At 40.2% G+C, this 13,292-nt stretch overlaps 1 long non-coding RNA gene across 1 annotated transcript in view; it reads right to left on the reverse strand.

Annotated features, from left to right (window-relative positions):
* The window catches only part of LOC146543204 (uncharacterized), a 79,131-nt gene extending 69,207 nt beyond the window's left edge, over positions 1–9,924 (reverse strand). Inside the window, exons 1-2 of the long non-coding RNA XR_014887066.1 lie at positions 9,699–9,924; positions 8,913–8,974 (exon numbers count right to left, since the gene is read on the reverse strand). This is a non-coding gene — a long non-coding RNA (uncharacterized LOC146543204). The remainder of the gene's footprint in view (positions 1–8,912; positions 8,975–9,698) is intronic.
* Positions 9,925–13,292: the final 3,368 nt, after the last annotated feature.

Genomic DNA, 13,292 nt, shown 5'->3' on the forward strand with positions numbered 1-13,292 from the left:
ATAACTCACATTCTTTTCATGAGATTTCTGGTATACCTTAATCTTTGTCAATTCAGAGGTACCATTCTTTGGCTTTTAGTTCTATTCCATCCTTCACTTTCCAAGTGGAGCCTGGAGATACATAACAAACAGCTATATATGATTTGAGAAAAATAGTATGAAGTATTTTTTTTTAAGTTCAGAAGGAATTTCTTGTTTTATTTATGGAATGTGGAGATTTAGCTGATGTCTTTGCTACTATTGCACAGCGCAAAACAGTTTGATGACCAGAATAACATACATATCAATGCTCTATTTAAATTGTGAATGATTGCTGTTTCTGCCCATTGCTGTATTCCATCTTGGACCCAATTCTACAGATGTAACCATTCTCTGTCACTGAAAACTCTTTAATCTCAATATTCAGTGACAATCTGTAGCAATGCAAAATAACATACCCAGTGGTGAGGAAGGCAGTACTGTACATACTGAAAAAAATTATCGATCGGAAGTGGGAATTCTTTCATACGGGTACTACTATTTGCAGTTGGCTCTGAATATCAGCAGAAGTTACATATTTCTGCAGCCAAATGGGTGACTCAAAAATCAGATATGTTAACAAAACTGTACTCTATCCTCATGCTTACAGCATCTCTTTCCCCGTATTGCTTCAGGAAGCTCACTTCCAAATATCACACAAAGTGAAATAAGTTGAAATCTAGTGGTTGGATGTGTTAGGGAACTCCCTCCAGCCCACTCACAACTGAAGGAGTCTCAGAAATCTGCTTCATGGTAGCATACTAGATTTCATTTAGCAAAGTACAAGAGTTTGATATTATGATACAAAAAAAGGATTGTGTTCTTTGCAAAATCCAAAAATGGATTTTGTTCTTTGCAATTGTGACTTCCAGAGATTGATTAAGTCCCAGGGTTACTCATATATAGCTAAGATAGCAAAAACATATTTCAGCTGATAGGTAGCATCGTTCTTCTGCTGAGCAGCAGCCATATTCTGGGCCTTTCAAAGTATTTTTGTTTGATAATATTGAGAACAATGTTTTTGCATCATAATCCATGTCAACCATTCTTACTCTTCTACATCAGCTCATCCAGACAACTGGTTGGAACACTGCTTCCTGGCTTTCAGGTATCCAACTCAAAAATCTGATTGGGTCTCTCTATCAGACTTTAATAAGACCTGTCTTACCAGAGAAAATATCATTCACTTCAAAATCATGTCTTATTCATGTCATCGCTTTGTGGCATATGTCCTTTTATGAACAATTATTGTCAAGGATGGAACACAGGAAGAATAAAATTTCATCAGAAATCTCTGATGAGCACCTTGAGAACTCACCAAGAATTGCAACCTCTTCCATTGAACCAATCTGAAGCATTAATTCACAAAAGCAAGGTGAAATGTCTGACTAGTTTTATGTTTTTGTTCTTCTCTTTTCTTTATTTTTTAATAAAAAAATACTATTAAAATAAGTTTTGTTATTTATACACATTAACTATATTATATATTTTATAAGAGTTGCTCTGAAAGCAATGTATCCTATTTTATTTATGTTGGCCCACAGTATCAGAGGTGAATGTTGATGATGTGACAGTAGAGGCTGAGCCTTCCTACCAATCCTGTTGTGTTTTGTTGCCATGTGGCAGGTGGCAGCAGAAGGGCAATCTGACAAAATGGCATCTGACATGGAACCATGATATTCAGACTTTTATTCACTCCTGGCAAAAATGCATAGATAAAGGTGGTGAATATGTTGAAAAACAGTGTTCTGTAGCTGAGAATGTGCCCTATCAAATAATGTTATTCTCTTTTCACCGGCTTTAGTTTCCATGGAAACAAATAGAAGGCATTATTTTTGGAGCAACTATGCAGCCTCTTCACTCAGTGTGGCCCAGGCATGCCAAGAGGTCAGATACCCATGACGTAATGTTTTACTTCCCAGTTTCACTTCATGTGTTCAGTGTCGTGGTACAAAACTGCTTCAGAATCATAGAATTATAGAATCATGGTATCATAGGGCTGTTTAAGCTGGAAGAATCCCTTAAAGGCCATCTAATCCAACTGCCTTTCAATAAACGGAGACACCTGCAGCTGATCAGGTGCTCAGAGCCCCATCCAGCCTGACCTCAAGGAGTCTGCAGGGACGAGGCACTCATAACCTCTTTGGGCAACTTGTGCCAGTGCCTCACCACCTTTATCACAAAAAAACCTTTACATTATATCCAGTCTAAATCTCCCTTCTTTTAGTTTGAAACCACTTCCCCTTGTCATTTCACAACAGATCCTGCAAAACTGTCCCCTTCCTTCTTACACTCCCTTTAGATACTGAAGGCAGCTCTTAGGTCTCCCTTGAGCCTTCTCTTCTCCAGCACCAGCTGTCAGCCTGTCCTAATAGGGAGGTGTTCCATTCATTTTTAGTGGCCCCTCTCTGGCTGTGCTCCAGCAACCCCATGTCTGTCCTGCACTGAGCACTCCACATCTGGATGCAGCACTGCAGCTGAGGTCTCACAGCACACAGCAGAGGGGCAGATCCCCTCCCTCGTCCTGCTGGCTGTGCTGCTTTGGATGCAGCCCAGGATACAGTTGGCTCTCTGGGCTGTGAGGACACAGTGCTGGCTCACATCCAGCTGCCATCCAACAGTACCCCCAAGTCCTTTACCTAACTCTCTGTTTTCCTCCCTCAGCTTGTATCAACAGGCTACAGCTCTTGATGGCACCTCCCTGCCTGAAGGGCTGGCAGGTCCCCTACCTGGTTGAGCTCCACTGAATGCTCCTGCTGCAGCTGCCTTGTGGTAGCTCACTTTTTGTGGGGCTGCGCAGCAGTAGAGCAGGGCTGCAGGGGGCTCCTTGCCTGTGAGACACAGGTGAGAAATGAATATTTCACGCGATGAAACATTACTCAGCAGATGTCATGTGGGAGAAACACAGCACTGATGCTAAGTTGTAGGGGTTGGGCAAGGCAGGTGTGACAACAAATGTATTGTCAGGAAAAGCCTGGCACATATCACATAACCTCTTCAAATCCGGGCTGAGGTAACATCATCCCTCATGCCTAAATTATCTGCCACTTCAACTGCCTGTCAAGTTTTGGTGGGTGTTTATGCATTAACTGCAGAGGGCTTGTCACTGTAAATAACCCAACAGAGCTGACACGCTTAATCTTCTGAGTGGGGTCACTTCCATTATGAGAGAAGCATTTGTTGCTATAGTTGATAAGAATTTTCCACTCTTCAAAATAAACACTGTAAGTGAAATGGTGGGTTTTCCCTATTTGAAATGCATCCATTCTGGGGTTACTGGGGCAACTGTCTCTACACCAGCCAATGGAAACATCCACACAGCACTCTTTGCTATGGACAAGGTCTTTGTTTTCTATCCTAAAACATCATTGTGTTCTTGTGTGAGCTCTGAAATTAGTCAGAACACATTGTTTTGGAAAGCTGAATGAACATCCTTTTGTTGGAAACTGGAATTTTTGACTGGACAGGATTATAATGCAATCTTTGATGGCAAGATATAATGTGAAAATATTAAAGCAAAATCACTGAAAGCCTGATGTTTCATCTGTGTTCTCAAATCAACGAGGCTTTGTTATTAAATGCTTTTCTAATGAAAAAAGCAGTTTAAATAGAAAAATCAATATCCGTAGCAAAATCATTACAGTTTCCTCTTTTGCTCTTACATTTGGTAAATATTTTTCCAGTTTGTTTGAATTTAGACTACCCAGATATGTTAAAAGAATTTCACTTAAATACTGCATAATTGCAGGCAACATGTGTTCTTTTAAGGAACATTATTAGTTGGGACCAAGCGTTTTCTAACCTGTAACCAATTTTCCAACTTTATTTGTATTTTTAAGGTGAGAAATATCAGAGAAGTCAGTACTTAGTAGTGTACATGCTGTAACAATACTAAGAACAGTTGTTGGCTGCTTCCATTGGGAATTATTTCCAACTGAATGGTAACACCAATGGCTGACAAGCCTTGAAGTGAAGGGCACCTCACTTGAAGTGAAGGGCACCTCATCTGTCAAGAGGGAGATGCCTGGCATTATTAGCTTGGTCTATAAGTTTAGTCTGTTGCTGAGCACGATGCTTGCATACTGGTGATCTTTGCATTCTGGTGATCTCTGCTGGGGGATCTTGATGTTGATGTAGCCTGGTGCCACATGGTTCCTGTTGTGAGCCGTGTGGTTGTCAGCCCATTGGAGGCAGAGCTTTGCACTACCCTGTGCTGCCTCTCTGATTGCCTGAGAGTAGAATAGGTCCAGTGTGCTCCTTAGCAGGAGAGTGCTGCTGTGCCGAGGCAACCACAGTGCCCCACAGAGGCTCACATGTTCTACTGATTATCCAGCACACTTAAACTTTGAGTTATAACGGTGACCCCAGCCAGTTGGCTGAAAAAATATATTTGACATCATTGAAAATGTATGCTGCTGCTGAAGCATGGATTTTAATTTGGGGAAAATGTCGGCCATAATCTAGCATACATTAAAAAATATATCTTTTTATTTCCATATGGGTCACGTTAAGGAAAATATTAAGAAAAAGAGAAAAAAAAAAGGGGGAAAAAAAGCCAACTCTATTATATGAAGTCTCATTAAAGCAGCCTGGAAAAGTTTAGCCAATTTACAGGCTATACATCTTAATCTCCCCAAATTACAGGAACGATAGAAAAACGGGTGGCAGAGAGGGAAAGAGGGGCCAGCAGTACCTGGCTGGGGGCCAAACAATGGATCAAGTAGCCCATGCTTTCCCTTGACTGCTACCCCTTGTTATTTAAAGAAGAGGAAGGATTTTCACAGAAAGGCCTTGAAATGGCATGGTATGGAGAATACTTCCTTTGCCAGATAGAAACAAAGAACAAAACTCATTTATTTTAATGTATTTCCTTGCCCCAACTCTTCAGTGTCTAGTGTGATGGATTTCTGAGAGGAAAAAAATTTATCTGCAGCTCTGTCTATTATAGGATAAAGTGAAGGCAGTGGGAGACATAAGTATGGGACTTATGTATTAGTAATAAACCAGGCTAAATCTTACAGCTCAAGGAGAAGGGTGACATCAGCATGTCTTTCTGTTAGTCTATCTTGAGATTCACAGCACCTTTCTTTCATCATTGCTAGTAGGTGTTCTTAAGTGGACAGCATCTTGGAAATGAAGGGTAGAATGGATGACTGGATGCTAAAGTGTACAGAGATGAAACAGCCAGAGACAAAATGAAAGAAGCACAGAGATGTAAGATGGCAGAGAGGTCACTGTCATTGCTGAATTCATACTGTGAATGTGAAAAACTGCCTGATATCTTCTTTCGCTTCTGTTACACTGGGTTACTACGGTCTACTCAAATGGCAGAAGATGCTCTGTGAAGGGAACATGAAGAAGTTGTGAAAAATCATTGTTGTCTCCTCCACTGGTTTAGTAGACCACACACTGCAGAAGGCATCAAAAAGAAGTAAGGTGTCCTGACATGAATTAGTGGGTATGTTTAATAGCCCAGCATGGGGAACTGACTTGACTATTAGAAAAATAAGGAAAGAAGCTGGAAGATCTTGAGTGTTTGCAAATCAGCCTGCTCTTAGCTAAAGCCAAGGCTGGCTTAATATATGTGTCTGTAAATATGGTAGGATAAAGTGGGAATATGCTAGAAAGGCATCATGGTGGTTGAATCTGTTTTTTGTAGTGTTTTCAGAGAATAAAAATTCAAACTGCAACATGGGTCAAAAATGCATGAAAGAAATCAATTGTTTTCCCCTTGTAGGTTTGATTATAGTTGACCAACGTCATCTCTTTCTTCTGTGGTACCAGAAAGCATGCTGGTGGCAAGCAGATCAGACACAACGTACCAGGAACACTCAGTGTTTACTTCAATGCCCACTTAAGATGATTGTACGTATAACAATATTAATCTGTAGTGCATTTGCATATTCCTGAGAGAAGTCACAGTTGACAAAGAAGTTCTATACTTTTTTTGGGAAGACTGTCTCACTGCACTGTTTTATGCTTTTAGATCCAAATATCTACTGCAAGAGTTGTTACTGGTAACAGACTTGGTTTTTGTTTTCTGTTGTTGTTGATTTGTTTTGTTTCTGTGCTCTGGTAGGCACTCTTCCCTATGATATTTCATGGGCTAGATCTTGAAATCTTCTGTTACTGCCTTCCTATTCCTCAAGCCCTCTGGCCAGGGTTTGTCCCATTATGGAAGCTAACAACTAAAGGGAGGGGTTATTTCGCAGTAGACATATTCTGTGTGGCCAGCTCTGGCTTGTTTGAGGAGTTTCCTGCTGACTTGTTTGCTTGAGGAAACTTACAGCTTGGCAAATAAGTTGCACAACCTGCTTTCTTGTGCATCTGAAAGGGTTTTTTTGCATGCGCGTATGTCTGTGTTTGCAATGCCCTGCCCAGTTCTGTTGCATAGTACTTTGAGATGTTGCCTGTGGGTGCTAAGGCATTTTGTGTGCCTTCTGTGTCAAGCAGGTCTTATACTCTGTGCATGTGGTAGTGTTAATATGGGTGTGTCCTGAGGGCAAGTTTATTAATACAACTAGAGATAATGGCCTTGGCAACATCTTGAAGCATCCTGCTCCATTAAATTATAGACTCTGTGGAGACAAAGAGATTAGGGAGAGCAAGGAAGATTATTCCACACAACAATTTATCATTGTAATTTGCTAGTCTTACAAAATTTGCAGAATTAAGTGAGAAAAATGAGATACCTTAAATATGCTGAAGTTCCTACTGCTGGAACTGATGTATGATCAGTTTGCCTTACCAGTTTGTAACCAAGGATACAGAAAGCAGTATATGTTTATACTGCCATATGAGTAAAAGTGCTCATAAATTATTGGTGTCACGTTTGAGAGATACAGGAATGCAAACAAAAAAATGAAACAACGGAAAAAAAAAAAAATAGAGCATTGAACAACACTACCGACTCAACATTTGTGAATTCCTAATTTCAGTAAATACAAATACTTCAGGTCAGGGGCCATAACTTCTTGTACAAAGGCTGCTCCAGAAGTAATGTCTCCTATTTTTATTATGTTGACCCATGAGATCAGAGGCAGATGTCTGTATGGCAGTAAAGGCTGAACCTTCCCCTCAGTACCCCACTACATTCTGGTGACAGGTGGCAGCAGAGGGGCAGTTTGACACAGTAGTGTCTGACATGGAAGTATACATGAAGCAAAGGTGTGGAACAGATTTTCTCCATGTGAAAAAAAAAAAAAAGTACCACCCATTGACATTCACTGATGCTCGCTTAAAACTTTTGGATACCAACCCATGGATATGAGGAGTGTATGGTGCATTCAGCAGAGGCAACAGTGGTAGTGGATCACCTCCTCTGGTGCAGCATACAGCTCTTGTTCATTGCTGGTGAAAAAGCAGAGCTAATAGTGATGACTATGTTGAAAAGTAACGTTTTATAGCTGAGAATATGGTCTATCCAACAGTGTTATTGCATTCTTTGTATCTACTCTAGTTTCCATGGAAATATATAGGAAGCATTACTTTCAGAGTGACCAATGTGTGTTGCTACCACACTTCATTTGGTGACATTTTAGTCTGGTTTGAATTTGGTTGCCTGGGCAATGCGCTTCTATGCATACAATAGCTGGTTATTTCTCATAAAGACTTTTTGGCTGCTTTGCCCGTTTCTTGTATAATCCATCTCTAGCCATCTTCTTTTTCTGGAGTGTCTCAGATGTTCCTGTTGTCTCCACTGGATTTTTATGTCATATGCAATGCCTTCAGCCCTTCACATTATCCAACTGTGCTATGAAGTTAGTGCCTTTCCTTTAAACCTAGCTTCTATCACCCCCTTTCTGGCAGACTGATGGTCCTATGGACTAAACTTTTTATTTCGGTTGCTTCTTATTGTTATTCCTCCAGATGTGTCTGAATGTGTGATGTGTTAAGTCTGATGTGGGTTTTCCGACAAAACAAAGAATCTTTGTTAGTTTATTAGCATCCACGCTGACAAAGCTAAGATTTCTGTGATGCATTTCTTTCCACCACCAGGAAGAGGTCTACTTATCTTCTACACAATTTCTTTTGTTTTAACCTCCTTTTGCTGTTTTGTTGTTCTCTTAATTGACCTCAGACAACCTGCAATGTGTGGTTAAAAGGTTGAGATTGATACTAGGGCTAGGGGATAAAGACACTGAAACTCCCCCTCTAAATTAAGTCCAATCTCAATATGGCACTTCTGAAATGCAGACTTTCTTCGGTGCGATTTGGCTGAGGCTATCACCGTGTCACAGCTTCTGCTTCTGAGATTTGAAGTCTTACTGAATGCAGAGGTAAAAGCTGGTAGATGTCTCTGTCAAAATAAATCTGCACACAAATGTCACTGCACTCTCTCTGATATTTTATGACTGTTAGACCTGACATCTTTGGGTAATTATGATCTATTTCACTAACATTTCTCCTGACTAATATTTAACTACTTGTTTCATCAGAGCTTGCTAGCTCATGGTGTCTGCCCATAGACCTAAGTGGGGAGTTCAGGCACAGCTTCCTTTGTGCTGCCCCCTGGGCTGCAGGGAAAGTTGCTTTCCCAAGCATGAATGGTTCCCTAGAACATGCATGCCAGGGTTTCACAAGGAAATAAAGGCTTCTCTTTCACTGAAATTCAGTGTGAGCTGGATAGTAACTCTCAGCAGTTTTTCTGAAAGATTCTGGTAATGAGTCAGACTGAGGAAGAGTCAGGACAGGACTGTGTGCACATCATTCAGAGCTCTCTGAGAAGCTGATAACATATGACTGGAGCACTATTGCTAGTGGCTGTTGCTGACCCCATGAGCATGCTTCTAGAACCTGTACGTCTGAGAGCACAGCATCAAGGGATTCCCATTTGTCTTTGTTGATTCTGTAGTTGAAACAAACTCCATTCAAAGAATGTGGAAAAGTGATACCTCAAGTTAGAGTTGTTTTATGAAGTTCCTTCCCCTCTGTGGATTAGCTTCAACTCTAAAAACTGTAAGTGGAGGAAAAAAATGATAGAAAAAGAAGGAAAGAAATGCTCATTAAATGTTACTGCACTGTCTGTTGCATGCTAGCAAGTTCAGTTCAATCATCCATGCGTATGTATTGTACAAATTGTTTCAGACTCATTTTCTGAAAATCATTTACATGTGAAATAGACGTTCAAGTCCTTATTTTAGTTTTTCAGTACTGTCTATAAAGAGCTTGGCTGAAACATCGCAGAACTTGAGGCTCTTGGAGACGATGGTTCTTTTCTAATTGTGAGAAACTTTATCTGAAGGAATGAGTACAAGTTTGAGACTCAGGAACTGTAGTATTGGATCCTGGCTAACCTCTAGCTCTGCATACGGCACAGGACAAATCCTTTTGCTTCACTACTTTCCTTTCTTCAGGCCTGGGAATGACATACTTCATAAGTAAGATACCAAAGGGAACAAGAGGTATCTCATGTGTGTCACGGAGTTAACGAGATCAATCTACACCTGTGACAGGGGGGCGGTAGGCCCCTGCCCTCCCCTTCCCAGCCCACAAAATGGGAAGGAAGGGAGGAAAACAAAAAAACAGCGGCAACAATCTATGGAGGAAAACTTATTTTACTAATTATGATATCGGAATGCAAGATAACACAATATAATACAATCTGATTGAAATTGAGACTAATAAATCAAATAAAACAGGAGAGAGAGAGAGGGAGAGTTCCCGATACCGATTCAAACCTGAAAAGCTTGGAACGGCCAGGAAAGCACCCTCCAGCACCCACTGCCAGGCAGTAAGAGACCGCCCCACCCGGAAGGGCCAGATCCCATGACTTCTGTAACGTATAGGGATAGGTGCCTGGAATTGGAGCATTAACACTTTAACTCCCAGTATACTACATGATGTATTGATGCGGAATACTGAGAACCAAACCAAAACAAAAAAAAATATAAAACCATGACACATGTGTTAGATTGCTGTAACTTTAAGATCCGAATATTCTTTTTGGAACTCTTCATGAATTTGCGTGAGTCTAATTTCACTTCTGCTCCTGACCATGTGGCTTTGTGTGGTTCATGCTGCCTCTGATTCAGGCTTTGCTGCTGTGTAGAACACAAGCATAGGGTTCTAGAGCTCTTGGTGATGTTCTCTGTTTCAGTCTGACAAGAGAAGGTCATACCCTCTGCCTCTTTTCTCTGTAAACAGATAATACTTGAAAATAAAAACTTGAATTTTTACATAAGCTGACTTTGGGAAGAATAAAGCCTAACCCATCCTGGTAGATCATCTGTATTTCCATTGATGACCGTAGCTCGTGACTTTTATTGGACTTTTTTAGTAACACTTGCAGAGACTTGTTTACAGCTGAAAGATCAGTGTTTGGATATTTTTTTATCTCTATTATTGTTTTTACCAGCCTACATGTCTGTCTGACTGCTACCCAGTTGTTCTTTCTAGTTAAAAGAGGGATGGAAGAAGAAATATCTAGAGTCCAACTGTGAAAAATACTATCTACTCAGCTCTGGGAAAACCTTTTTGAAGCTAAAAAGATGATATGGTCATTTCAAGAAAAAAAATATCACTTGTTTGTTTTTGATGGAGTCAGCTCGTCTGTCCCTTCCAACACAAACCGTTCTTTGATTCTAGATTTGTTAGAAGTAATTAATATGGCAAAAGTTAAGTTCAATAAATTAAGTATGTTTTAGTTGACCTCTATGTGCCTGTAATGTGTGGACACATTGACTATGTCAATACACCCTGCATCATTGCCTGAATATTTGTCTTCCCTAGAATGTAAAGGAGCAGAAGCTACTGCTAGGTATGTTTTTGTAGTGTCCATCAGTACCAGACACACTGCTTTTCAGACTTTTCCATGCCTCTGTCATGTTGGCATGCAGCACTTCTTTGAATGGAACATTCACCAGATCTTAGGGGCACACTGTCTGGGCACCACGTTTGTGCAGAGCAAAGCTGTTCTTGGATACCCTTCATCTCTGAAGGAGTTGTGTAATCCTTCCACTGGATCTAAATTGGCTGGGCTTATGGGGCCAGCTTTACAAGGAGACAAAAGCAACTCAATCCATCCTGGGTAACAGTGGAATAACCTCAGGTAATGCTGCAAGACAGCAGGTAGAGGATATTTTTTTAGAGGACATTGTGCTGTGCTGATGCTGAGAAGTTGGCAGAAGGAGTCAGGCACACAGTTCCTCAGAGCTTTTGGAAACTACGAGCAGTGAGTTTGCTTTCTTCCTTTTCTTCTTTTCTTCTTCTTCTTCTTTGTGTGTGTGTGTGTGTGTGTGTGTGTGTGTGTGTTGGAGTTTAAGTTGATTCTCTCTTCTATTTTATTTCCACCCCCCTTTCCCCCTCTGCTCTCTAAGCCTGCTTTTGATTTGGTTTTATTGGCTAGTGAAAGGAATCATTTACTAGTCAAGGGCCAAGCAGTGACAAAGGAATGCAGGTAAATTAGTTTCAGTTCCTATTTCTCCCTGTCTTCCTCCTTTGGAATTTGAGCTGAAGAAAATAAAGTCTTTTCACCCATTGCACCCTCCTGGCCCCAAGCCTTCTTCTAAAAGGGTTTCCCCCTCCCCAGCAAACCTCTTTCAAGAACTTCTTTTTGTAGCTAAAAAAAAAAAAAACAACATTAAAGTAGCTAAAATGTCAAGGTATCTGACACATTCAATGAAATCCAACTGAAATGCTTTTTTTTTTTTTTTTTTTTGCATGCACCTTAAAAATGCAGAAATAAACTGCAAGTACCATAAAGCTTGCTTTAATGAATAACTATGTACACGCTCCGAAGTTTTACATGCACATATATCATGGTTTGAATGCTGAAATACTGTTAAAGTTTAAACATTTTGCTGGAGAAAATATGCAAAAGAACTTGAAGAGAATCAACACGGAGAAAACCTGTATGTTCAGTTTTTCATCACACAGCGTTATTGAAGTAGTAAGCACTAAACTAATAGCGGTAGATTCAAGCTATCAATTCCCTTTTTTCTTTCATGTTCTCTTTGTTTTTTGCCTTTTTTTTCCTTTTTTCTTTTTAGTTGATTTATTTTCTGGACTAAATGCTTCAGATGTACTTGGATGTTTCATGAAATGTATTCCTGTGCAAAAATCCTTAGAGAATTGGGACCCTTGGTATATAATGCAAACCAAAATGCTACTGATGTTAAATAGTATGAGGCACTGTGCAGTATTAATGACAGAAAATCACCTGTTTTTCTTTGATAGCAATTGCTGTTCTTATCATTCCACGTTCTTGCTGCAGCAATAACAATGATTTCTCTTTTCTTAAAACCATGCAAAAAAGCCACTAGTCGGGTCTTTTCATTACTTCCATAATTAGGGAATATTGTGTTTATGCATGCACAGCACAGACCCAAAAATAGAAAAGGATTCATTTGTGCCTGGGTAACAATAAGGTTTTGGACAGAGCTGAAAGAGTCCCAGACATGTAAGTTAAGGCTGCTATTTCCTACTTGCCTCACACAACCAAAGGGTGATTCTGTGGGACGAAGCACAATGACGAGAGAGGTAAGAACGTGGTATTAGTCCTAAGGCTGCGCTTCCTGGCTTTTATTTGTTTGGGTCATAACCTTGAAAAATTGTCTTCAGTGTCTCAAAAATTGTCCATAACGTTGTGCCACCTCGAATATCAGCCACTGGGAAAACAGCATCTAAATGTGAGAAGAATTTCTGAGAAAGATCTCCTGTACTTTCCAGCTGTCTTTAAGGAAAGTTTGGTTTGCAAATGACTGCTGGAGATTTAAGAATTCCTTCTCCTGGTGGAGCACTATCTTTCATTCAGTCCTTTTGTACAAATAATTCCTAAGGTTCTGTGTTTCATTCTGCTTCTAACCAATTTAGTGTCACCAGGGTCAGTTTTTTGCCTCACAGCAGATTTAAGGGAACTTGCGTGAAAGCTGAGTGCTCGGATGGTAGGAGGGAGGGAATCTGATCAGAACAAGATCTGTTATCTCATTGATTAGGTCAGAGCCAGATGCTGTTGCAGTAAGTTGGAAAAAGCATGCAAGAAATTGAGGTTTTAGTTCTGCAAAAGCTGAAGACGGAGTGCTTGCTCCTTGCTTAGCGTGGAAGAAGAATTCAGGTAGTATTCTCAAGGTGGTTAATTTTGTGTATGTGTATTTACACGGCAGTCAAGCTGTACTGGCTTTGATCTGGGTTAGCAGTTTCTTTCTACTCTGTGATTTTGTCTGCAGAATTTGAAACACTTTCATATGTGCAGAACGTATTTCTACATTCTGAACTTAACAAATTGCTTGCAAGGCAGACACATCCATTGATTATATATTAAACCTTGTTTAGAC

This window comes from Meleagris gallopavo, chromosome 17 (assembly GCF_905368555.1).
Source record: "Meleagris gallopavo chromosome 17, MGAL_WU_HG_1.1, whole genome shotgun sequence".
Classification (NCBI taxonomy): domain Eukaryota; kingdom Metazoa; phylum Chordata; class Aves; order Galliformes; family Phasianidae; genus Meleagris; species Meleagris gallopavo.